Source organism: Lissotriton vulgaris, unplaced genomic scaffold (assembly GCF_964263255.1).
Source record: "Lissotriton vulgaris unplaced genomic scaffold, aLisVul1.2 SCAFFOLD_1199, whole genome shotgun sequence".
Taxonomy (NCBI): domain Eukaryota; kingdom Metazoa; phylum Chordata; class Amphibia; order Caudata; family Salamandridae; genus Lissotriton; species Lissotriton vulgaris.
Window position 1 is genome coordinate 25597 of NW_028251169.1, and position 24183 is coordinate 49779.

The following is a 24183-nucleotide window of genomic DNA, read 5'->3' on the forward strand; positions in this document are numbered from 1 at the left end:
TATATGATACAAACATTTAAACACAGGGAAGCTTGAATACAGACATTGTTATTTTTGGATGATATGCATGAACATCTCGAACCATGATGGTCGTATATGTGGTGAATAATGTATTTAACAAATATTATGAAACCATGTTAAAAAATATTTGTTGATTTTTACAATATCAACAAATTAAATGTGCAATATTCCTTTAATGTATTTATATTGTATTTTACTATGTATTTTCGAGTATTTTACTAAGGATGTTACACGCAGTGTATTTGACCAGCATTTGAATTGAAGTCTGTTTTCTAGCTCTATGTGTTGGAGCCCAATGACTACACAGCACTTGCACTTTAAATTGATCACTTTCACCTTAGTTCGCTGTCATGTGAGCAAGGCACTTGAAGTGCCGAAACGTTATGAGGAAGCCGGCAAGCGAATAAACAATTTTTGAGCACCGCAGAAACTGGTCCGTGCATTGTGTTCCTGGCGCAAGCAGAGGCAAGTCGCTATCGCACAGGGAGACTTTGGTTTGTCTATATATATATATATATATATATATATATATATATATATATATATATCCTGTTGAACTTGGCAGCAAGAAAATAAACGAAAAACATCTTGCCAATCTGTGTGGTCTGTTCTCCTTCTTCGTCGGCGTATCGTAGCTGGTAGTGGTGTTGAGAGTCTTCCTGGATATATATATATATATATGTCTAGAAGTCCCAGAATGCAGTTCAAACACCTGACCTGGATTTGGTGGTCATGCCTGGACCTGGGAAATGTACAATCTCTGATGAGGATGGGGGGGAGTGTACTTCAGCTCAGTGGCATTTGTGCTTTTACAGTGTAAGTTCTAAAGCATTACACTGCTCAGTGGCATTTGTGCTTTTACAGTGTAAGTTCTAAAGCATTACACTTAAATATTTTTTTAAGTTACCAATTTCAAAACATTCCAGATAGCCTGTTTAGCCAAACAAGGGATATACTGGCTCACGCCAGAGCAAGAATACACGCCGGCATGGTTGGCGCTAGAGAGAGCAATCATAACTGACCTTGACCCCGTGGTTCTACTCACGGCCAACAAACACCCAGAGGCCAACAACACCATTCTCAAAAATACCAAGAATGCCCTCCTCAATGTCGACAAAAGAATGGAAAAGAGCATTAGAAACACAAGATGGGAATCTATTTGGTGCAACACTAAAATAAAATACAAAGACAAGGTACTTAGTATGGACTCATGGACGGAACGGGGTATCTCCACCCCCAGCCAACTTGAGACGCACAATACCCCAACCTGCCTAAAACAAGGGCAAAGCCTACTGGACTTAGAACTCTACCTCTTTCTGAAAATTAGGGCAGCTTTCACAAGAGCAGACCTGAACAAAGAAGTCCCATCAATCCCCCAATACATGCCTAACCTAAACATAATCGGCCACCAAACGTCGCACCTATATAAACTCCTATGCCCAAAGACAGCAAGATTAAATGCCAAAACAATAGACTATTGGGAAGCCATGCACACCAGACACTTCAACGAGAAAGAAAAGGCACACCTCTGGACATCAGCAGCAAAAAAGAAAGTCACCCCAATCCTAGCACAAACCAAATACTGGCTCCTGCATAGGTCGTACTAGACCCCAGCCCGCCTGGCGACTTTCGGGCTCAGTAACAACGACCTATGCTGGAACTGCCACAAACAAAAAGGAGACTTAGCGCACATTATCATTCACTGCTTCAAAGTCAGAACATTCTGGGGAAGAATAAGGGAATTTATATATAACGTAACGGGGTACACACCAAAACCAGACCGCCCAAGTGTAGTCACTGCGTTCATGGCTCCAGAAATCCAGTCACTAAACGATAGGGACTTGATTGACCTTCTGCTTACAGCTGCTGTTAAAACAATCCTTTCTAATTGGAAAGTCACAGGAAAAGCATCCTTCAAAAGTTGGTTCAACTGGATCACTTTCCTAATGGGAGCGGACAACATAACACTAAAACACTCACCAAAAGGCCGCACAAAGGGCGAGATGTGGCATACTCTGGACAACTACCTGGCCTAGCACAGACCACCTTCAGCAGCCCACATGTCTCGTCACCCCTCGTCCAGCTGCCTCCCATTGCAAGCTCTGGATTCATGGCTGCTAACTAAAACACCATTCTTCCTGTCCGCCCTTTCCTTTTCTCTTATCTCCCACTTTCCTCTTATCTCCCACTTTTCTTTTCCTTCTCATGAAGGCAACACACAAGAACATTATAGGCTGCATAGGTCGTGTATGTATACCCAATGTATGCAGGACGCCCGACTCGTCGCCGCAGGTGACCCTCATAAGAGGGCGGACACCGTAGTGCCACAAGATGGCAAGCGCACCAGCCTTCTGGTGTTCAGCGGCTGGGGCCGCTGCTGTGACGTCACTTCCGTTAGGGGGGGCGGGGTATTTAGGCCTCCCCCTCCCTCGGAGCGGCCTCTTTGTGCTCTTGCTGCCCTCGATGTTGGTGCCCAGGACCTGCTGGCTTAGAGGTGAGAGTCCTTTCCCCCTTCGTGCCCGCTCCTCCCATCAGGGGGGTCGAGATGGGCCGGGCGGCCCGCTTAGTAACGGGCCGCTGAAGCTGGGGCGTTTATTTGCGAAACTATGTGTATTTTAAATATTTGTGTCGTTTGTTTTCTTCAGGGCTGGGCACTTTTCCGGGCTCTCCGCTCCATGTTTTCAGTGGGGGCTTGTTCATGTACGGTAGTTTCTTTACCTGCACGGGGGCAGCATGTGTGTATTTTTGTGATTATGTGTAACTGTTTTCGTCAGGGATGGGCACTTTCCCGGGTTCTCCGCCCTGGTTTCTTGTCGGGACTTTATTTCTATGTTTTTGTACCTTCATGCCCAGGGGGAAGCATGTGTTTATTTTATGGTTATTTGTATTTGTATTCGTCAGGGCCGGTCCTTCCCTGGGTTCGTCGCTCCTTTATCTCTTTGTCCAGGTGCTCTCCCTGCCCGGGGCCAGCTGGGTGGGAGGAATCTGGGGTTGATTGTTGTCCAGGGCCCGCCGCCCCCCTCACCCTTCCCATACCTGGCCTATGCTCTCCATGATTATGTTTCAGGGGCCTGGGAGTTGGCCTCGTCCGGGTTACTGCTAGCCGGAGTTGATACCATGGGGTGCTGCCCGGGTTTGTAGTTTTCCTCGAGTTTTCTCAGCGTCTCGCTCCTCTTGTGACAGGTAGCGGCTCCGGGTTTAGCTCCCTCTCCAGGTCCTCCCCGGGGTTTCAGTTTGAGGGAACCCCACAGGTGGTTCTTTCCTGTGTCCCCCTTGGCCGAGCAGTCACTGGCACTGCAGCTAGTTTCCAGCTTTTCATGAGGCGTGGGGTCGTTCCCCTCCGCTGCAGGTTTTTTCCCGGGGCTCCCTTGTTCGTCCTCGTGGCAGGACCTCTGGCGGCCATTTTCTGGCAGTTGGTCATCTCGGCGAGTGGGGAGGGGCGTGGGCGGGTGGCCATTTTGGGGCAGGTTCACCGTTGCCACCACTATGGTGCCGGGGACGGGGTGCTAGGTGCTTACTGCAATCACTTAGGGGCAAGGGCAGTATACCTCCGAACTTCGGTTGTGCCCCTTTTCCTCGCCCCACCCTGGCCGGACATGCAGCACGTTTCTGGCGGGTCTGGTCTACGCGCTCCGGCATTCCCCCTTGCACTGCTGAGAGGGCGAACACTGGTTTTCCCCTGGGTTAAGGTCTCCCCTCCTGCTTGCAGTGCATGTTCCGTCCTGGTGATCATAGGCCATGGCGATCTCCTGTGTCGGCCCTCCTTTTACTTGGGGGTTTCTGTTGAGTCTCCGCTTGCCTCTTCATGGCCAGCGGGGCTCTTTTGCGGCGTTGCGGTGCACACTCCAATTGCGGGAGAGTTTTCCCATGGCACTAGGAGGCTCCCCCCTCGGTCCGTACTCCTCAGTCGGTCCGCGAGTCTCTCCTGGCTTTCAGATCTTGTCATTAGGCAGGCCTGCATTTCCTGGGAGTAATGCTGGTCTTTGCTGGAGCGCTCGTCCTCGGACTTGGAGTTTCCGGGTTTGAGTCTCGGTCACCGCGCCCAACGTCCGTTGGTTTCTGGGTAATCCCTCTTTTTCTATGTGCATATCCATCATGCATGTCTGTTTCTTGGCACGTATCTGGTGCATGTTTTGCGCTCTCTTACCCAATTTGGCCTGGGTCTAGTTCGCGATTTTATTACGCAGTGGCTGCTCCCCTTTGAGTGCAAGTAGCAGCGCCCATGGGGGAGGCACGGGAGGTAGGCCAGTGATCTTGTACACATTCCCGTGAAGCGCATGATATAAACAAGCTTTTGCAATGCAATAGGTCTCGCAGCAAGTTAGTTGAGCTTTTGTATTGACACCATTTGCCCTGGGTGTTTTTGTTTGGGGAATAACTAGAAGGGCAATCAGGGCTGTTACATGTTACATTTAAGGTGGCACTAACATGTGTGTACTTTCAGGAGAGTACGTGTACAGCTGGCGAGGACTGGCTAAGAGGAAGCTGGAACACTGTGGCATGATGCCGGAAGCAGAAGGAGCACTACAGATTATAGAACTCATTGTAAATAATGGAAGGAACGTTGTGACAATTTCTTTTATTTTTCAGAATACAAAGCAAAATAATCAGCACAAAGGACAAGAAGGCGGCACAGGTGGCAATTGGCGGGCCAGAGACAGGTATATGGCGAGGGACCAGTCCTTGGTGTGGACACAGTGGGGGGGCGCATACACTCAGAAAGGGAGAGGGAACACAACAGTGTGTTGTCTAGAAAACTGTCACCTATAAGTGCGCCAACTAACGTTACCTTTTTCCCTCCATAGCCCCTTCTCACTCTCCCTCGCGGAGTCACTCCGAATCGATCGCAAAATGTTTTGTTCCGCTTTGTCGCACCACTGTAATGTAAGTATGGAGGGGTCTGGGACACGCACCTGTTGTTACTCAAGACGGCCAGGTTCTTTTCTCCATGTGTGTGCTGTGGCTGATCCTAATTTTTATCCCCAGATCCCGTGTGAGCGAACAGAAGTGAGAATGGACAGCCAAAGTTCCCCTCCCCTCTTTCAAGAAAATACCCAGAAGGAGAACTTGTTGCCGGGCACCTCCCAGGACGCAGTGTGGGCAGACTTTATGGAGCTGGCAAAACTGAAAGGCCTTGCTTGGGCACAGAACTTGTTGAGCATGCCAGAGCCGGAGGATTCTGGTTTCCCGTCGGAATCCCCTTTGTTCGATACCCAGAACAGTACCGATGCCGCTCCCTCCAGGCCCAAGCAGATCTGAAAGCCCACTGTTAGGGATTTTCCCCAGGAATCTTTGCCGCTGACACGAAGCAAATCGGTGGTGAACCCCCGTGAGGTCCAGTCACAGGGGGCAAGTGCTACACCACCGCCCCCGGTCCTCTCCAAGGACAATCAGGCTGCCCAAGGTAATTTCGCCACCAGAGATGATCTGGCCAAAGTATTGGACACTTTGAACAATTTTATAGGACGTTTCCAAGGGGGGGTTTCTGCTGCTAGCTCACCACAAGCTGGGGGTAGTAGCGTGGTTAGTGGGAGTCCTGTTCTGGCAGCCTCCACTGTTTGGTCATCGGTGCAGGCTGCTAAGCAGGGGGATTCAGTGCAAGTTGCTACCACACCTGTGGCTAACACTATTCCGAATGGTGCGCCGAGTGTGGCGCCGCTGGGGACTTCCCCCGCCGCTTCTTCCGCAGCCATTGCACTGGTTCCTATCACGCCCTCTGCCGCCACAAGCGCTCCCTCTGGGGTGCTTCCTGCTACTCCTGCTACCAGCCCTTTGCTTGTTCCCTCGCCTTCACCTGTCCCTGCGATCTCCACTGCCCCGCTCCTTTCTGGGTGTTGCTCCTTGGCTTGGCAGGTACCTCAAGCTGCCAAAGAGGGCTTTTGGAAAAGGGAGTTTATCGATATCTTTACCCTACTCATGTTGGGTCAGGAAGGCATGGATGCTAGAAAGTTTGGGGGAAAGGAAGATGACAAAAAGGTAAAGTATCAGCCATGGCCTGAAAAGAACATTGCCAACTGGCTAGAAGCTTTCTCCATTCTAGCGTCTGTCACCATGGAACGTTTTCCTGAACAGGGCCCAGGCCTGGTACAATATTCCAGGATCATCCACAATGAGGCCTTGAAATGGGGTGGTAATGGATGGATCAACTGCGATAGGGAGTTCAGAAGGAAAATGTCTCAGTGCCCAGAGATGAACTGAGATCAAAAGGAGGTGCAGCCCTGGATGGAGCACATGGGAGCACGGGTCCAGCTTACAGTTGGATCAACAAGCAGCCCTCCCAGTGGGCAGTCTTCACCACTGGATCCCCCCATTTTCGGGGCAAGGGTAAACATTCCTTTCGAGGAGGCCATAGAGGAGGTGGGGCCAGAGGTGGCTTCAAGCGATCTCCCCCTGGCACTTGTCGCCTCTTCAACAATGGGTCTTGCTCCTGGGGGAAGACATGTAAATTTGCACATGCCTGTAACACTTGTGGGGGACCCCACCACGCAACCTCAGCCTCTTGCCACTCCAAACAGAGCACCCAGCCAACTAGCAAGGGGGGACAGTAAGTTGGGGACAGGCAGCAAGTCTCCGGGTCTGGCTTCTCCTTTCACGCTCTCAGTCCCTCCCCCGTTGCAGTTTAGCAAGCTTTCTGGGCACTCTCTTTCTCCAGTCTCACCCCCTCCTCCACCAAGTTCACACCAGCTAGCGCCACTGAGAGGGTCCCCTGTGATCCTTGACAACATCACTCCTTTGCTCAGGCATTATCCCTTAGAGGCAGACAGCCCTTTGCTTTTATTTAGTTTCCACGAAGGCTTTAGGATCCCCTTCACAGGTGCTCTGGGAAGCAGGGATGCTGACAACCTTAGATCTGCCAAGGAACAACCTTTAGTGGTGAGGGCGAAGGTGGAAAAAGAGAGATCGCTGAACAGAATAGGAGGTCCTTTCCTGCACCCTCCTCTTGAGAATTTTGTTGTATCTCCCTTGGGGGTCGTGCCCAAAAAAGAACCAGGTGCCTTTAGACTTATACACCGCCTTTCCTACCCTAAAGGGACTTCGTCAATGACGGGCTAGAAGAAGGAGCATGCTCTGAGTCTTATGCCACGCTGGACGTAGCATTGGATCTAGTCAGGAGAGCGGGCAGAGGGGCCTGGTTAGCCAAAGCAGACATTGAGTCAGCTTTCAGGTTACTACCAGTTCACCCGAGCAGCTATCACCTGCTAGGTTTCAAGCTCGACGGCATGTTTTACTTTGACAAATGTATGCCCATGGGTTGTGCTGTGTCCTGTGCGTACTTCAAAGCTTTCAGTTGTTTCCTGCAATGGGCACTCCAAGACACATACGGTGTAGAGGGGGTGACTCATTACTTGGATGACTTTTTGTTTATCTGGAGTGACGGGACACAGCTGTGCTCACAGGTCCTGGCAGATTTTGTTCTCCTTACAGACCACCTGGGGGTCCCCCGTGCCCCCGGTAAGACAGTGCAGCCAGCACAAATCCTGACTTTTTTGGGAATAGAGATCGACACGGTTGCGGGGGAGTCCAGATTACCAGAAGATAAGGTGCGCGACCTGTCTAACAAGATTCAAGCGCTGGTAGGGCTGGACAAAGCTTCCCTGGGCTGTATCCAGGGCATCCTAGGCCTGATCAATTTTGCTGCTAGAATCATACCAGCAGGTAGGGTCTTTGCCAGGAGACTAGCCAGGGCCACTGCTAACATATCCAAAAAGCACCACATGGTGAAACTGAGCAAAAGTATTCAACACGATCTGGCCATGTGGGCTGAGTTTCTGCGCAATTTCAATGGGGCAGTGATTTGGTTGGCTCCCTAGGCGGGCAGCCCTGACCTTGCCCTTTACACGGACTCCTCAGGCAGGCACGGTTTTGGGGCCATCTTAGACAGGGAATGGTGCGCAGAGAAATGGCCCAACGCCTGGATTAAGAAAAAGGTTACTTTTAAGATCACAGTACTTGAGCTCTTCCCCATCGTGGGGGCCTTCCACCTATAGCCTGCTATCCTGTCCGCCAAAAGGGTCCTGCTGTGGTCAGACAACTTAGCAGTGGTCCAGGCCATCAACTCTCACTCTGCTAGTTGCCCCCTGGTTCTATGCCTGCTGTGCGAGCTGATGCGTACTTGCCTTTATAACAATGTTGAATGCAGGACGCGTCACATTCAGGGTATCAAGAACATCGCTGCTGACGCTCTCTCATTTTCAGTGGCAACAGTTCTGAGAAGCTTGGCCGAGAGCGAGAGAGGAAGCCACCCCTTTCCCAGCGCACCTCTGGTACCTTCTGAAGTGGTGAACCGGATGAGGGCCCTGGGGGAGATGTCACTGGCGCCGAACACTATCATTAGATACAAGGCTTGTGTAAAAAAATGTGTGCCACTGTGGGGCCTTGGGAAGACTCTGAGGAGGCAGCATAATTGAAAGTCCAGGCCTTCATCCTGTGGGCAAAAGATAACAAAAAGAGCCATTCCTGGATTTCAGGCCACATAGCAGCCATTAGTCACAAGGCCAAGTTGAAAGGACAGGCGGACCCTACCAGGGCATTTGCCACCAGGGCAGCTTTAAAAAGGTGGGCTAGAGGTGCACCCAAAGTGCCTGACAACAGATCTCCTATTGATTTTACAACACTCCAGAGTATGATCTTGTGTTTGCCTCAGGTTACTTCCGCTGCTCACAAGTCTGCCTTGTTGTTGTGGAGAAGTGTGGCTCACTGGTTAGAGAGGCAGTCCCTGGTGCAGAGGTCTGGCCTGGGACCAGGGTTCAATTCCTGCCTCGGCTGATCTTGGTGGTTCTTGGGCTCATAATTCCTCTGACCTGATTTCTCGTCTCTGTGCCTACTCTGAACATGAGTCCCACGCTGCAACTCTGGGCAATAGCTTGCTTAGTCTACACAACAGCTGCCAACAGTGCTGGGGATTCCTGGTTGCCAGATTGCACCCTGGGGATGCCCAGGAGTGGACATTTCACGGGGAAAAGCCAGGACTGGTTCCCTAGTGGTATGAGTACAGTGCCAGGATACACTGGTTTCCGGGGTAACAGAGCGCTTTACAAATACGTTTGCATCTGCTTTCAGTTTAGCCTTCTTTGGCGCTTTCAGGATCTCTGAGCTGGTCGCCAAATCCAAGAATGACATGTCAGGTGTAGCATTGTCTCTGCAGGACGTTGTGGTATTGGGTGACACGCTCAAGATCACCCTGCGCCAATCCAAAACTGATCAGAGGGGAAGGGGGATAGAACTTTGGTTACAAAGCCTAGGCTCACCCAAATGTTGCCCCGTGAGCCTCCTGACGACCTACATTGCCATCTGCCCTTCCAGTGAGGGATACCTCTTCTTGTATGCAGATGGCACGCCGCTTACTAAATACCAAGTGGAACATGGCATGCACGCTCGCTTGGTTTCGGCAGGTGTCTCATCGCTAGGCAAAAAGTACAGCACCCACTCTTTCTGCATAGGTGCAGCCGCAACTGCATCCACTGAAGGGGTACACGTAGAGGGCATCAAACAATTAGGGAGATGGTCATCTGACTGTTACAAAAGGTACATCAGACCAGACAGCAACAGGTAGTGCTCAGTGAGCACAGGATATGTGTTAAGTTTTGTTCTGGGACGTGAGGCAGCAACTGTGAATCTTGGGCACTCTTAGCCCTGTCCCACGTACTGTGTTTTGCTGTGTTTGTTTTGCAGTGTGGTAATTTTACCAGTGTGTTTTATTGCATGTTTTAATAAATAAGTTACATACAACACTTCTCTTTATTTACCAGGAACAATTGTCTGGGTGCTGGGCCACGAGGGGTTTCCAAGTTGGCCCGGTGGGCAGAAAGCAGGAAGTGGAATCATGGGTTTAGCACAACTCAGTTTGTGTGGCGAGGAATCACTGGCCCACCCCCAGATGTGCTTATCTTGCACTTGGGAGGGAATGACTTGCCTATCCTAGGTAAAAGGTTCCTCCTGAGGGACATGAAAGTGAACATTACCAAGATCAGCAATTTATTAGGACCTTGCGAACTATGGTGGTCTGAGATCACACCACGCCGGGTTTGGCTAGTGTTAGACGGGGACCCGGAGGGTCGGCCGAGCAAGGGGGAGAGGCCTCCTGGCGAGGGCCCTCTCCTTAGATCGTACGGACGAGCAACTACCCCCCCACAGATGGACGCCACACAAAGATAGGTTCTGTACACTTTTATCGGTATTCTTAGGCAGGTTAAACTTGACGATACAGCAGGACCAGGATACGATGATCCCTTCAATTCTAGTCTCTGGGAAAAAGGGGGTAGCGGGACAGTCTCAGTACCGGGCCGGTACAGGGGTAGCTGGGGTATAGCTCTCAATCCTCGAGCTGGAGGGTTCGCAAGTAGGGGCCGCGGCAGCGCCAGCAGGCCTTCAAGGATGGTTTACGACGATGAGCCGCGGCAGCGCCAGCAGGCATTCAAAGATGGTTCAAGAGGATGAGCCGCGGCAGAGCCAGTAGGCCTTCAAAGATGGTTCACGAGGATGAGCCGCGGCAGCGCCAGCAGGCCTTCAAAGATGGTTCACGAGGATGAGCCGCGGCAGCGCCAGCAGGCCTTCAAAGATGGTTCACAAGGATGAGCCGTGGCAGCGCCAGCAGGCCTTCAAAGATGGTTCACAAGGATGAGCCGCGGCAGCGCCAGCAGGCCTTCAAAGATGGTTCATGAGGATGAGCCGCGGCAGCGCCAGCAGGCCTTCAAGGATGGTTCACGAAGATGGGCCGCGGCAGTGCCAGCAGGCCTCCAAGGATGAGTTTGTCTCGGTGTCTCTCGACTCCAGGATACAACTGCCTTCCTGGTCTGGAGCCACCCCAGTTATAGGTCTGGCGCCCTTTGATGTCTGGACCCTCGCACTTGGAGGTCGGGGGGTCCGGGATGAGGGAGTCCAGACACCCAGCAGGGCGGTGGAGCCAGCGCCCAGGGAGGCTGGGGGCGATCGAAACCCGGCGGAGGGGAGCCATCGACACTCCTTCTTCCATTGACTCGCCAAGTGGTCTCCTTACCCCCTGGGTGGATGGTGGTGCCTCGATGTCGGAGCTTGGCTGGTCCTGAGGCTGAGGGCGACCCGAGGCCACGAGGCCTGGTCATGGTGGTGTCCAAGATGGCGGCTGGGCCGGGGACGGTGGTTCGGGAAAGGGGTCCGGGCCAGCCGCAGAGGTTGTGGTTACGAATCTGGTTTCCATCGGGGAAGAGCTGGGGGTTGTCCCGGAGGGCTGCGGGTGTGGTTCTTGTGCGGGGAACAGGGGTAGTAGTAGTTCGAGACCCGCCATGCGGGGAGGGGTCGGGCATGCCACGAGGCCTGTCCAACAGCTAGGTGCTCGCTCTGGGCAAGCGATAGAAGTGGCGCGAAGGAAGGTAAACTGCGCAATGTGTAAGTTCGCAGAGCTGATGTGCTTCGGCTTCATTCGACATGGGGAACTTCACGCCAAAGCCTCTGGTTGCCTTGACGAAGAAGGAGTCCACCTTTCCAAAGTAGGCATGGATTTATTTCTGTTGGACATTCAGGAAGCCCTTCTCTCAGCAGGCTGCGTCTAAGAGGTTAGCTCAGGTGGGGGGCCCTGTCTGTGCCGGTCGCCACATCCAGGGCTGTGGAGGAGTTACAGGATGATCTAGAGGCGAAAGGTACTCAGGAGTACCCTATGCAGAAGCACGAAGGGTGCTGAGGCCTAATATCCCTGGGAGATCTGTGCGGTGGATCCTGGGGGTGCGACGGCGGCCCGTTATCCTACGGGCGGTTGGTTACCTGGACAACCGGGGGTCGCTTGAACGCTCTGCCCCTCGTAGGGGGGGTGTGAGCTAGAGGGTGGACCAATGGTTCACCGGACTATCCTCTCACCACAACCGCTAAGCACCGTCTGGCCAAGGCCGCTGGCTACTTGGCCTATCAGGTGGCAAGCTGCGAGGGGGAGCTTGCCTTTGGATCATCTGTAAGTTAACCCACCATGTTTTGGCATTTTATGCTAATAAACCTGCAGCTGCTTTTTACCAACAACAAGTTGTCTTGTCTACTTATTTATGATGTGCATCATGATTTTGGGGGTATGGTGTGCGGGCCAATATTGGCACTATAAAAGTCCCATCAAATGTATAGTATGCTAACTACAACTGACGGCGCTATAACGAGACCAGTATTGCCTTCACTACCTCTGTACTGTATATGTAAAAACTTGTCTACCAAAATCTTTTGAAATAAAAAAAAAGTTTCACTTTCATATAAAACATTTCCTCATTCAGAGCCCGATCCATCCTTTCTTTCATGTACAGTGGCGGTTTTACCATGGGGGCGTTTGGGCGCCGCCCCCCCTGCTTTCTCGCCGTGCGAGATGAAGGCAGAAACAAATAGTAGTTATTTTATCTATAACTACCATTTGTTTCTGCCTGCCCTTCTTGCACGGCGAGAACGCAGTCAGCAAACTTACTTCCTGTTTACGAGTCGAGCCTCAGGGCAGGGGGGAGTGGCTTGGGGGAGTGGCTTGCCCACTGTTGTGAATATGGACTGTTTGGACAGCCTGAGAGGCTGTCCAAACAGACAGTATTAGCAACAGTGGGCAAGCCGCTCCCCCCTGCCTCCTCCCACTCTCCGTTCTGCAGCATGCAGACAAGAAGGAATGACGTATTTAGGGCAGCCGGCCGAACCAATCCGCGCCGGCTGCCATGGAGGGGAGGGAGGCTGCCTGCAGCCTTTAGTGACGACTCTGACGACGAGGCATTTGAAATCCAGGATGGCGGGAGTCTGCAGTCTCGGGAATGGACTCGAGTCCGGAGTCAGAGATGGAAGCCAAGGTACGTTTTTTTTACATTTATTTTATTATTCGGGGCTGTTGTGATGGTTTTATTTTATTATTCCGAGTCAGTCTGTTAAAAACGAGGCTGTTGTGATGGTTTTATTTTATTATTCCGAGTCAGTCTGTTATTAACGGGGCCGTTGTGATGGTTGGCGCCTAGTTAATGTTGCTGCTGAAGCACGAGATCACCACAGCTGGGTGAACCCCAAATCAGTCTCCTCCATCTTGTGAGTTGCAGCCCACATGTGCCCCAGGTTGCTTTGAGCAGAGTCCAGGAAGTGGTAAGGAGACAGACTAGTGCTGTCTCTTCCCAAGACAAAAAGTTATTTAAAAAACGATTTTCACTTTCTGTGTTTACTGTCTATGCCTGTGGTTGTTACAGTTAAAAATTGTAGTTTTAGCCTGCCTGTAATTGCATATTTTATCACCTGTGTTGTGTTTTAAATGTGTGGTTTTCCCTGCCCATGATTGCCTTCATTTAGTGTGTTGAATTGTGGGATTTGCAGTCCAATTTCTGTAGTTTGTCCCTCTCATTCCTTGGTGACAAATCTGTTTTCCCTCCAAATTTCTCCTTTGCTCTGTGCTTAGGCCTGTGTGCTGAAACAGTGCAGCCCCAGCCACCATTTTGTGTTCACAAGCCAGTGAGGCCAGCCCCCCTGCCCCCCCTCCCCCAGCAACAGGGATTTTCTACATCAGAGGGTGCTTCTGTGAGCTGTTGAAACTGTATTTACTGGGGCCTGTGCACTTCGTTTTTTGGCCAGCAGGGGGAGTAAAGCTTTATTCAAACAGTATTGTTAGATTTCGAGTTAGTGAAGCCTTTACCTGCTGAAGTCCAAAGTTGTGGATTGAGCCTGTCTGTCTCCTAGGAGATTCTGAACAGGAGCAAGCAGCTGCCCAGACCCCACCCCCAGGCCAACAGACCATTGGCTATTCAGCTACCAGGCAAGCCTGAGCCCTCCTCTCACATCTGCCCAGGCCCCTGAAGGCCTTGCTGGGTGAACCCCAAATCAGTCTCCTCCATCTTGTGAGTTGCAGCCCACATGTGCCCCAGATTGCTTTGAGCAGAGTCCAGGAAGTGGTAAGGAGACAGACTAGTGCTGTCTCTTCCCAAGACAAAAAGTTATTTAAAAAACGATTTTCACTTTCTGTGTTTACTGTCTATGCCTGTGGTTGTTACAGTTAAAAATTGTAGTTTTAGCCTGCCTGTAATTGCATATTTTATCACCTGTGTTGTGTTTTAAATGTGTGGTTTTCCCTGCCCATGATTGCCTTCATTTAGTGTGTTGAATTGTGGGATTTGCAGTCCAATTTCTGTAGTTTGTCCCTCTCATTCCTTGGTGACAAATCTGTTTTCCCTCCAAATTTCTCCTTTGCTCTGCGCTTAGGCCTGTGTGCTGAAACAGTGCAGCCCCAGCCACCATTTTGTGTTCACAAGCCAGTGAGGCCAGCCCCCCTGCCCCCCCTCCCCCAGCAACAGGGATTTTCTACATCAGAGGGTGCTTCTGTGAGCTGTTGAAACTGTATTTACTGGGGCCTGTGCACTTCGTTTTTTGGCCAGCAGGGGGAGTAAAGCTTTATTCAAACAGTATTGTTAGATTTCGAGTTAGTGAAGCCTTTACCTGCTGAAGTCCAAAGTTGTGGATTGAGCCTGTCTGTCTCCTAGGAGATTCTGAACAGGAGCAAGCAGCTTCCAACTCCCTGACCAGCAAACCTTGTCTGAGGTTGCTGGGACCTTATATAGTGTGCTGATGGTTGGCACATGTGTACACTGATTGGTGGTTGTATCTGGTGTTTCTATTGGGTTAGGGTTAATGTCCTCATTGGCTGGGTATTTGAGGGTTCTGATTGGTTTCTCGGTCTGTGATTCAATCATTGCAGGGTTGGGACTAGGGCTAGGGTTCGGATTTCTATAGGAAGTAGGGACTAGGGCTTCCAATGTTATTGGTTGTTGGGAGTAGGGTGGGACTAGGGCTATGGTTAGACCTTTAATTGGAAGTAGCGATTTAGTGCTTCTGGTGTGATTGGTTTTTGGACCAGTTGTGGGACTAAGAGTAGGGCTAGGCTTTCTATTGGAAGTAGGGACTAGGGCTACTTGTACCATTGGCTGTTAGGGCTAGTGGTGTGATTGGATAGTGTTAGGGCTAGGGTTCCCATTGGCTGAAGGGGTCACCTTAGGGCTACAAAAAGGGCCAGCCTTAGGGCGTCTCAGCCCGGGCGTCAAGGCTAAGGGTGGAGAGGTCAAGGGTAGTTGCCTGTTTGGGCCTGTTCGAGACTGGTCGGGACTAGGGCCTCAAATGCTGCCCTTTTTCTCTTAAAAAAAAAAAAATCCTTCACTCTTTTATCCCTCCACTATCCTTTTTCTATCAAAATTAACAGACTAACATGTTCACTTCTCAAATTCCATGTTCCATATTCAACTATACTAATATACTGCCCAAATAACTGAATAACATATCTACTACTCAAATTAATTCATATTCATACTATACTAATTTTCAACACTAATCCTTTATGGGTTCCGGAGTGGCGTGCTACTCGCCAAAAAAGTTCTTCAACACCCATCAGGGGTAACAAGTGCTATATGAATGCAAATCTTTCTTCCCTTTTATCCATCCTCTATCCTTCTCACGCCAAGTAACACACTAATATCCACCACTGAAATTACCTCATATTTCACCATATTAATTCACCACTAATCCTTTATAGGCTCCCTGAATAGCATGCGTCAACAAGCGAGCGATAAATAAATACTAACCTTTGTCCTACTCTATCCTTCTGCTATCATTCCAAATCCAAATAACTGACTAACATATCCACCACTTAAAATGTACTTGCATGTTTCACTATACTAATTCAAAACTAATCCTCTGTGGGTCCCGGAGTAGCGTGCTACCCGCCGAAAAAGCGCTTCGACGCCTCGTCAGGGGTAGTAAGCGCTATATAAATGCAATTACAATACAATACAATACATTGTGCATTAAAATTCAGTGATTGCTGTTTTAAGAGTTCTGGCTGCGTATTTATTTAGAAAGTTACGATTGGACTAGCGCGATGCAGCGCGATTTATAGCTGCGTAGGTGGGCATTTACAATAATAAGTAAACAGAATCCATCTTTTAAGTGTGTAGTGCGCCCGTGCAAAGCTTTAGCAAATGTGGTTAACGGTGCTTTTTGTTCATTCAGATAATGTGGTGGGTTACTATTATTCGAAGCTGAAATTTCAATGTTGTTTAATGAACCGTGCATACAATAAAAAAATGCGTAATAGATTGCAAAGAATATTTCAATTGGTTTGGTGCTGAAACAATGCGTGAAGTAAATTGGACGCCTGTACGTGTGCAGCTTTGTGGATGCACCTGTAGTTTATCGCTGGCTGGCAGAGGCGCAGAGCCGTCTGAGCTGCTAATGTGCGCCAGTAGAAGAGGCTAAATTAGTTGTAGCTGTCTGAGCAGCCTGTTTGCATTGCTTGTCTGTCGTCTGCAGTACGATTTTCATTTTACGCCCTACCACTTTCAAATGTCACCAGCCGCCACTGTTCATGTAGTGTGAAGAAGCCACTTGCTTAAAAGCATATTATATATCATGTAGTCCTTTGATTTTGATGTAAATAATATCCCGTCGTGCACGTTTCCATTTCATTAAAGTACCCAGAAGCTTAAAATGAATAGGCAGAATTCCTTTCCAAAAAGTGTCTGACTTAAAAATTGTTCGTGATTGATTTGAAAAGTTATGCGATTACATTAGTTAATAGTTTAACGAGATAAGCTCATTAAACAAGTGTCCGTATTCTGTAGTATCAGTGTCTCATTACAGATGATCTTTAAAATAAATGTTCTCTCGCCATACTAAAAATATAGATTGAGAATTAAAACAACTCATCCTCCCCGTCGGGGAATTGAACCCCGGTCTCCCGCGTGACAGGCGGGGATACTGATACTAACGAGGATCCGATGTCTAACCAGTTGCTGAGCAGTAAAACACACTCTCCTCCCCCTCGCCTCCTAGCAGACGCTCTCAGCAGCATCCCCTGATGCCAGAGTCACCACAACCAGCTCCCAGGGCTGCTTCAGAGGGGGGGCCCCGGACTGGCTTTGTCTGATGATGGGGGGGGGGGGGGGGGAGACGAGCCGGAGGAGAGAGCTGGGCTGCAAAGGTGAAGAGAGGAGGCAGGAAAAGCCCCGGCGTGTGGGGGTCTGAGAAAGTGGCGCTTTGTACTGTAAGCAGAAGGGGAAAAAATGAAGATTTAGCAAAAGTCCTTCGAGCCGGATTTGAACCAGCGACCTAAGGATGACAGTCACTCCACTACAGTCCTCCGCTCTGCTCTAAAGTAGCTCAGGGGCTACATATTATAAGAACACGGATTCAGACCCGAGGGAATTATTTTCTAAATTGTGAGACTAACACGGAGTTGGATTGCAAGAAACGTGTGTCAATAAACAAAATATGGAAAGAGGGCGTTAGTAAGAAGTGAGGGGAAAGGAAGAAAGGAGCTGGAGCGTTTTCTTTTCACAAGTTTTAGAGGGTTTAACGTTTGACTATGCAGTACTGATTAAAATATGTTTCAATCAAAAGGCATCTGCCGAAACCCGGGATCGAACCAGGGACCTTTAGATCTTCAGTCTAACGCTCTCCCAACTGAGCTATTTCGGCGGTAGTTTCCACTCTCGTGTGACCGCTCTGATTTTACATACCATGGGGGGATCCTGCATTATTGGTGAGTTTATGGGTCTGATTACCAGGCGTCCAGCTCTCTCCTCTCCTCCGCCCTGACACTGACAGAGCCCTCGCTGGGGGGCGCTGCTCTCCTCCAAGCAGTGTAGACTACAGGCAGCTGGCATGTTAAGCAGTGACGTCATCGACGCTGTGACTCTTCCCAAAGCTCAACCAATCCGAGCAGGTAAACTGCACCCGCCTAATCCTGGCCCCTCCTCCCCTCACTTGGAGAGACCTCAATCACCCCCTCCACACTGACCACTTGGTAAATTAAACGAGAATATTGAAATGGATTTTTTTGCATATAGAAGTGTAAAACAACAACTTTACATGCACAAGCATACGAATTTCACAGGCACACTTAAAACAAATGCGTAAATGTCATTTAAGGCACTGCTTCTTTGTCGTGTCCTTCAATACGAGCTACTTTTTAAATTGCTGCCTCTTAACCATGATCCCTTGCTGACGCTGGTGAGGGCCTAGAAGCCTTTCCTCGCACTAAACACTGCGGATCCAGTGCGCGTTTTTCATTTCACCGCTCGCGGCTCTCTTACGTGTGATGGCCTCACATCTATCTGTAGCCAAGGCGACAGGCCCCTCCCACCGCCTGAGCCCAGTTCTTCCCAGAGCTCCTCCTCTGTGGTTTAACGTTTATGCCTCGTTCCAGTGAAAGGGTTTAAATATAAACCTACTGCCCCCTACAGCAGCACTTCCACGTGAAAGGACCACTGAATGGTACAGGATGTGGATGGCAGACCAGTATTTTCAATATGCTCCATGACGGCTCACCAGCTGGCTCGTTGGTCTAGGGGTATGATTCTCGCTTTGGGTGCGAGAGGTCCCGGGTTCAAATCCCGGACGAGCCCTCTTTTTTGTCACCTCAATTTTTTTTTATTTACCACTATTATATTCTTTTATTACTTTTTCCACTTTAAAATAGATATGACACAGAAATATTCTGTACATTTTTTTTTACAAAATAAGGGCTCGTCCGGGATTTGAACCCGGGACCTCTCGCACCCTAAGCGAGAATCATACCCCTAGACCAACGAGCCAGATGTGGAGATATTTTACATAACTTCCTATGCACTTCAAAGAGCTCCTAAATTTTGGCGTTGTCGGTTTGTTTTTGATTTTTCTGGATTCTCCAGTGCCCTGAAAGCACACTAAAAGCCTCAAAGGCTGAATCCAGGAGACCCCTGACCGAGAAAGGCGCTGCCTGCAGAATATGTCTACTCCTTGTATTCAACACTGTGAAGTGGAAGGGAACAGTAATCTCGCGACTCTGCAGATAGTTCTAGGAGAGAGTAGTTGCAAAGAGAGCAGCGTGTGTCTCCACTTGTCACAACACTCGGGGTGCAGGGGAACCCCCGTGACCCCAAGTAGTCTCTCTGGTGGCCCCCCAGCTTCAGGGACCCGTCATGCAGCTGATGGTGAATCTGTTCCCGTGCATGACACCCAGAGGGCTTGAAGCGCCCTCCCTCGCTGTCAAGCGTCTTCTCTCCTTCAGTCTCTGAGACTCCCAGTCTGAGAAATGGAAACACCGGCAAAGCTCCTCTCGAGCTGTAGGCGCTACTGCTGCAGCACTGACCCAGCCCCTCTGCAGAGGAGTCAACAGTGTGTAATGCTGCAGAGGAAGCTTGAGTGTGCAGCTTCCCATATGGTCTAGCGGTTAGGATTCCTGGTTTTTACCCAGGCGGCCCGGGTTTGACTCCCGGTATGGGAAGATGGTCTTTTTCAGTACCCTAACATTTTTGCTCCTTTCTTTTATTCCTTCCAAACCTAAATACACCAAAAGTCTTATTAAATCTCACTTGTTTCGTCTTCCGCTTCCTTCAGTCTTTGAGCTTTACACCGACCCTCCCCCAGCCCATGCTGCACAGCTGCTGTGGCATTAATGACCTGGAGCAACAACAACAGATTTATATTATGAAGGGTTATTCGTTGTTTGTCTTTTAGTGTACAACAAAAAGTACATAGTATTATAAGTAGGGGGAGGCATTAAACAGCACCCGTTTCCTGTGCTCTCACCGTGTGAAATGCTCGTTTATTTCCTGCTCCGCCCGTGCTATGGGAGAGGCGCTTTCGGTGTCTGTTTTGACATTAACCATGTGCTGTGCTTCAGTTTTAAAACAGTAATCTCGCGCTGCGTTGTGTGTTTAATGACATTAATTACCCGCTGTGTTGTTTGCCTGGTTTATGACATTAATCTCGCTCTGTGCTGTGTTTGTTTGTCTGATTCGTGACATCAATCCCTTGCTGTCTTGTGTGTCTGTTTAATGACATCAATCTCGGCTGTTTTGTGTGTCTGTTTAATGACCTCAATCTCGGCTGTTTTGTGTGTCTGTTTAATGACATCAATCTCGGCTGTCTTGTGTGTCTGTTTAATGACATCAATCTCGGCTGTCTTGTGTGTCTGTTTAATGACATCAATCTCGGCTGTGTTGGTTTCCAGGGGTTTAAAAGACTTGAGGAGTTGGAGTGTTTTCCATCAGCTGTGAGCATGAAGCCGCTGTTTGCAGTGTCCACAGTTTGCACCGGTGCGGTTTGTGCTCTCACTGCTGGTCCCTTAAAGGGGAGGGCTGGAGCCCCTGCAGCATCAGACACCAGAGGGGACTCCTGTACCTGGTACACAACTCTTCTGTGTGTAAGAGAGAGAGAGGGGGGGGGGTGCCCTCACAGTGACCCGGGGACTCTTTTACAAAGTTTCTCAGCAGAGCAACAACTCTCGGGGCTAGTTAAGGGACTGCTCTAAAAGGATATTTTAAAGCATTAGATGTTTCGTTTTATTTGTTTCCACTTTTAAGTTTATGTTTTTTTAACAGTTGTAAAATTCTCCTCCTTACTATGTAAAGTTTGAAATACACTACAAAGAATACATCATACAATATTGACTGACAGCACCAGCTTGTCCTTACATTACTGAAATTTGACGGTGTATTGGACAGCTGGTTCCATGGTGTAATGGTTAGCACTCTGGACTTTGAATCCAGCGATCCGAGTTCGAATCTCGGTGGAACCTGAGTTAGCTTTTCTTTTAATTCTTTTATTCGTTTAAATTTGTTTAGGTCTTCAGCAGTGAGCAGAGAAGCCATGTGTATCTCTTCCTGTTTTTATTCTTGTGGTCTCTGTGGCCTGCAGACATTGATGGGACCCTGGGGAGCAAAGCTGGTCTCCCACTGGTGTGACTTTGTGCACAGACTGGAGAGAGGTAGAGTTAAGAGGAGGCGGGGTTAAGTTATAGCATGTATAAGTAGGGCAGCATGAGGTAGTTAGGCACACCATGGAGCCATTTCCAGTCTGATAGGTAGGAAATATTTGAGGCATATTTTAGTGTAGGCCATATTTTTAAAGACTGTATTAATTTTTTCACCTATAAATAAATGTGATGGCAAATAGTGACGTGGTGAGGAAAGCAATGTCCACGGATTAATTGAAGCCGGGCATTCCTGAACAGGTGTAGATTGGTATGGTCAGGCCGTCGGGGTAAGCTTCAGGTGGGGTGGCAGCTGCAGTGGTAGCATGTTTGAGGAACAGAGGAAGAAAACGAAGGCGAAGTATCTCGGCTGTGGAGGATAATATTGAGATAGAGGTAGGATAGTCAATAAATCAATCATGATTTATAAAATGCAGCTAATCATCCGAAAGAGTATCCAGGCGCTTACAAGCCTCAGACGCTTAATGGAACAGCCAGCTCTTGGGAACCATTCGGAATTCCGGAAGTGAGGTGATCCCGAGGTGCGTAGGGAGGATTGTCGTGTAGTTCCTAGGGGTCCTTCAGGACCTGTGCATTTTGGATGACCTAAACTGGGGGTTTGGTGTCCCGACCGCTTCCGGACACCCCCACAGGATATGTCACCTGTGCCACTACCACCCCCTGTATTCTACAGTGTTGTAGGTAGTCTCTGGCAACCACTGAACATGTTATGTTATGTTAACGTACACTTCTACAGCACAACTATCGCTCCAGGGTGCATCATGGCTCTAAGCGGATTGCTGAGATGGAACAAAACTGAATAGTTCAGGGTGAAAAAGAAGAGTTAGATAAGCGCTCTGAATAGGGCGTCAGATGCTGCAAAGATCCAGGTTTTTAGAGCCTTCCTGAAGAGCGTTTCTGATTGGATACGACGGAGATTGTTAGGAAGTTGGTTCCAGGCTTTGAAGCCTATCACAGTGATTGATTTTCCTCCTTTTGAGACATATCTGAACGCTGGTGGTTTTAATAGATTGACGTTAGATGATCTAAGGCTCTGAAGAGGTACATGGCGCACAAATCTGGACCGAAGATAGTGAGCCCATGAAGAGTAAAAGATTCCGAAGGTGAGTATAAGAATCTTCAACAAAACTCTTTTATGGATAGGTAGCCAGTGTAGTGCTTCCAGGGCGCCGATGCAGATGATCTCCTGGGCCATTTTAGCACTAAACGTGCTGCTGCGTGTTGAACCATTTGGGATTTATGTAGGACCCACTTGTTGGCCCCTGCATAAAGGCTGTTGCAGTAGTCCAATCTAGACGTGATTAGGGCCACAGCAACTGCCTGTGTGGCCGTAATGGGGAGAAAATCAAATTTTTAAAAAACTGATTTTAAAATATGAAAGCAGGTCCCAGCTACGGCTAAAGCTTGTTGATTGAAGGTTAGTGCTCATTAAATCTAATTCTCAGATTTCTGGCTAGAACAATAGAAGAAAAGTTTATTGTTTCAGTTAATTAAAACCATAACAATAACGTTTGTTAAATCAGACGCTACGAATAAAACTTTTGGTGTTTTCCTACTTTTTTGTTTTTTAAACAATAAAATTTTCCGTTATAGCTGCGATAATATACAAAACATTATTTATTTATTTATTTATTTACTTAAATATAGTCATTTTAACATACACAATGTACTATTTTAAAAAAGATCGGAAGCATTTGTTGATCCATGTAAAGTGTTCCTCCCAATGTTCTAGTGTTGTTCTGTGTTGTATTCGGGAGTACACACTACTTCAGAGTTGGCCGACCTGTTTCCTTTTTGTGAGCAGGGCACAAGGTTACATTTTAGTGCATGTGTATGAGCTAAGAGGAACTTTATTAGTTGACAATTCAATGGAATGTCAGTTGGGTCTAAGGTCGCCATAATTGCCGATCTGCACGTTCTTATACCTCTGGAGTTCATGGCTTTTTTTAGAAAGGTGCCTCGTGCTTGGGATAAGTTCGGACAAATGCTGACAAGATGGATAAAGTCCTCCTTGCCATTCCCACATCATCTGCAGTCTTTGGGCCCGTCATGGACCCAAGTTGGCTGGTCCATGATAGATGGGAATTTACCCAGACTTAGGGCCATTAATTGTAGTTTTCTGTCGACCGGGAACGTAATTCTTAAGTATGGAGGTGGGTTGAGTGATTTGTAATTGGATATTACCATCCAATCATGTTTTCTCATGCTAAAAGTGTTTTTTCCGCGAGCAGAGAGTGGAATTTAGCTGATTTATTTATGGCTTGCTTAAAAGCAGGGTAAGGCAGATTAGTTTCCCAGAGTTCTCTTGTGCAGGTGTCTATTAAGGCTTTTTTAGGAATTGGTTGTATGGGGACTTTGCGTCATTTTCTTTTTTTTTTTTGATTTAAAGATTTTTATTGAAAAAATAAAGTGGCATATACATTGGCAGTTTTACAACAGTGCTGAAGAGAGAGAAGAAGGAAGAAGGAAGAAAAAGAGAGAGGGGGGGGGGGGGAAGGGGGTGTTAGTGTGGCTTCTTTAAATGTTCGTCGAGTTGTTTCCACATGTGCTCTTGGGGCGTATGTTCTTTCGAGAGGTTGCCCGTGATGTTGTCTGCTCCTCTTAGGAAGGTGACCCAGTTGATCCATGTTTTGAAGTTTGCTTTCGCCGTGTTCTTCCAGTTCGTTAAGATTATCTTCAGGGCTGCTGTCAGGAGCAGGTCTAGGAGGTCTCTTTCTTCCCTGCTGTTCAGGTTTGCTGTTACATGCCCTGTCGCCAGTGTCACATAGTTTAGCATTAAGTCTGTTTGGAACATGTCGCGTCATTTTCTATTTCATCCCAAAAGGCCTTATTCAGTTCCGAGGCTGCTATGTTTTGTTTCAAGCTATACCAATGCTTGATGGTTGCATACTTCCTTCCCAGCGTTTCATGTGTTACTCCAAATTCTAATCTGGTCTGCGCTGGTGATGCTCCCTGATGAATTTGGAAGACTGATTTGTAGATTGCCATCTGTACTTTGTTAAGCAGGGCTGCATCTTTCCATTGGAGAGCTATGCTGCCATATGATAGCGTAGGTAGCATTTTGGCTTTTATTGTTGCCAGTAGAGGTTTAAATGATGTCCCCTTAAGCTTTTCAGAGAGGGACCTGAAGGCGAACGATAAAGCGTTTTCTCTCTGCAAGAAGTAGGCTTTTTGCTGCTGGTGATTGTGCCGATTGTCAAAGTAGAATCCCAAGTACTTGTAATTAGGCACTGCTTTTACCCTCCAGTTGGATATGTTGGTTGACAGTCCGTCGTCTGGTGATGAGCATTGTTTTACTTTTTGTGGGGTTTATCTCCAAGTTATTATTGGCTATAAATTCCGACATTCCCGCAAGTGACCTTTGTAAGCCAATCTTGGTTAGACTCCTCAGTATGACGTCATCCACGTAGGATAAATGGGTTAGAGGTAAAGTGCCTAATTTGGGTGGATGAGAT

The 24183-nt window shown here is 48.5% G+C and overlaps 4 non-coding genes across 4 annotated transcripts; 2 read left to right on the forward strand and 2 right to left on the reverse strand.

Annotated features, from left to right (window-relative positions):
* Nucleotides 1–17375: 17375 nt before the first annotated feature.
* TRNAF-GAA (transfer RNA phenylalanine (anticodon GAA)) lies at nucleotides 17376–17448 on the reverse strand. Its single transcript has one exon. It is a non-coding gene; the product is annotated as a tRNA-Phe (tRNA).
* Nucleotides 17449–18305: 857 nt separating this feature from the next.
* On the forward strand, nucleotides 18306–18377 carry TRNAP-UGG (transfer RNA proline (anticodon UGG)). The gene has a single exon. It is a non-coding gene; the product is annotated as a tRNA-Pro (tRNA).
* Nucleotides 18378–18494: 117 nt separating this feature from the next.
* On the reverse strand, nucleotides 18495–18566 carry TRNAP-AGG (transfer RNA proline (anticodon AGG)). Its single transcript has one exon. It is a non-coding gene; the product is annotated as a tRNA-Pro (tRNA).
* Nucleotides 18567–20461: 1895 nt separating this feature from the next.
* Nucleotides 20462–20533, forward strand: TRNAQ-UUG (transfer RNA glutamine (anticodon UUG)). The gene has a single exon. It is a non-coding gene; the product is annotated as a tRNA-Gln (tRNA).
* The last annotated feature ends 3650 nt before the right edge of the window (nucleotides 20534–24183 follow it).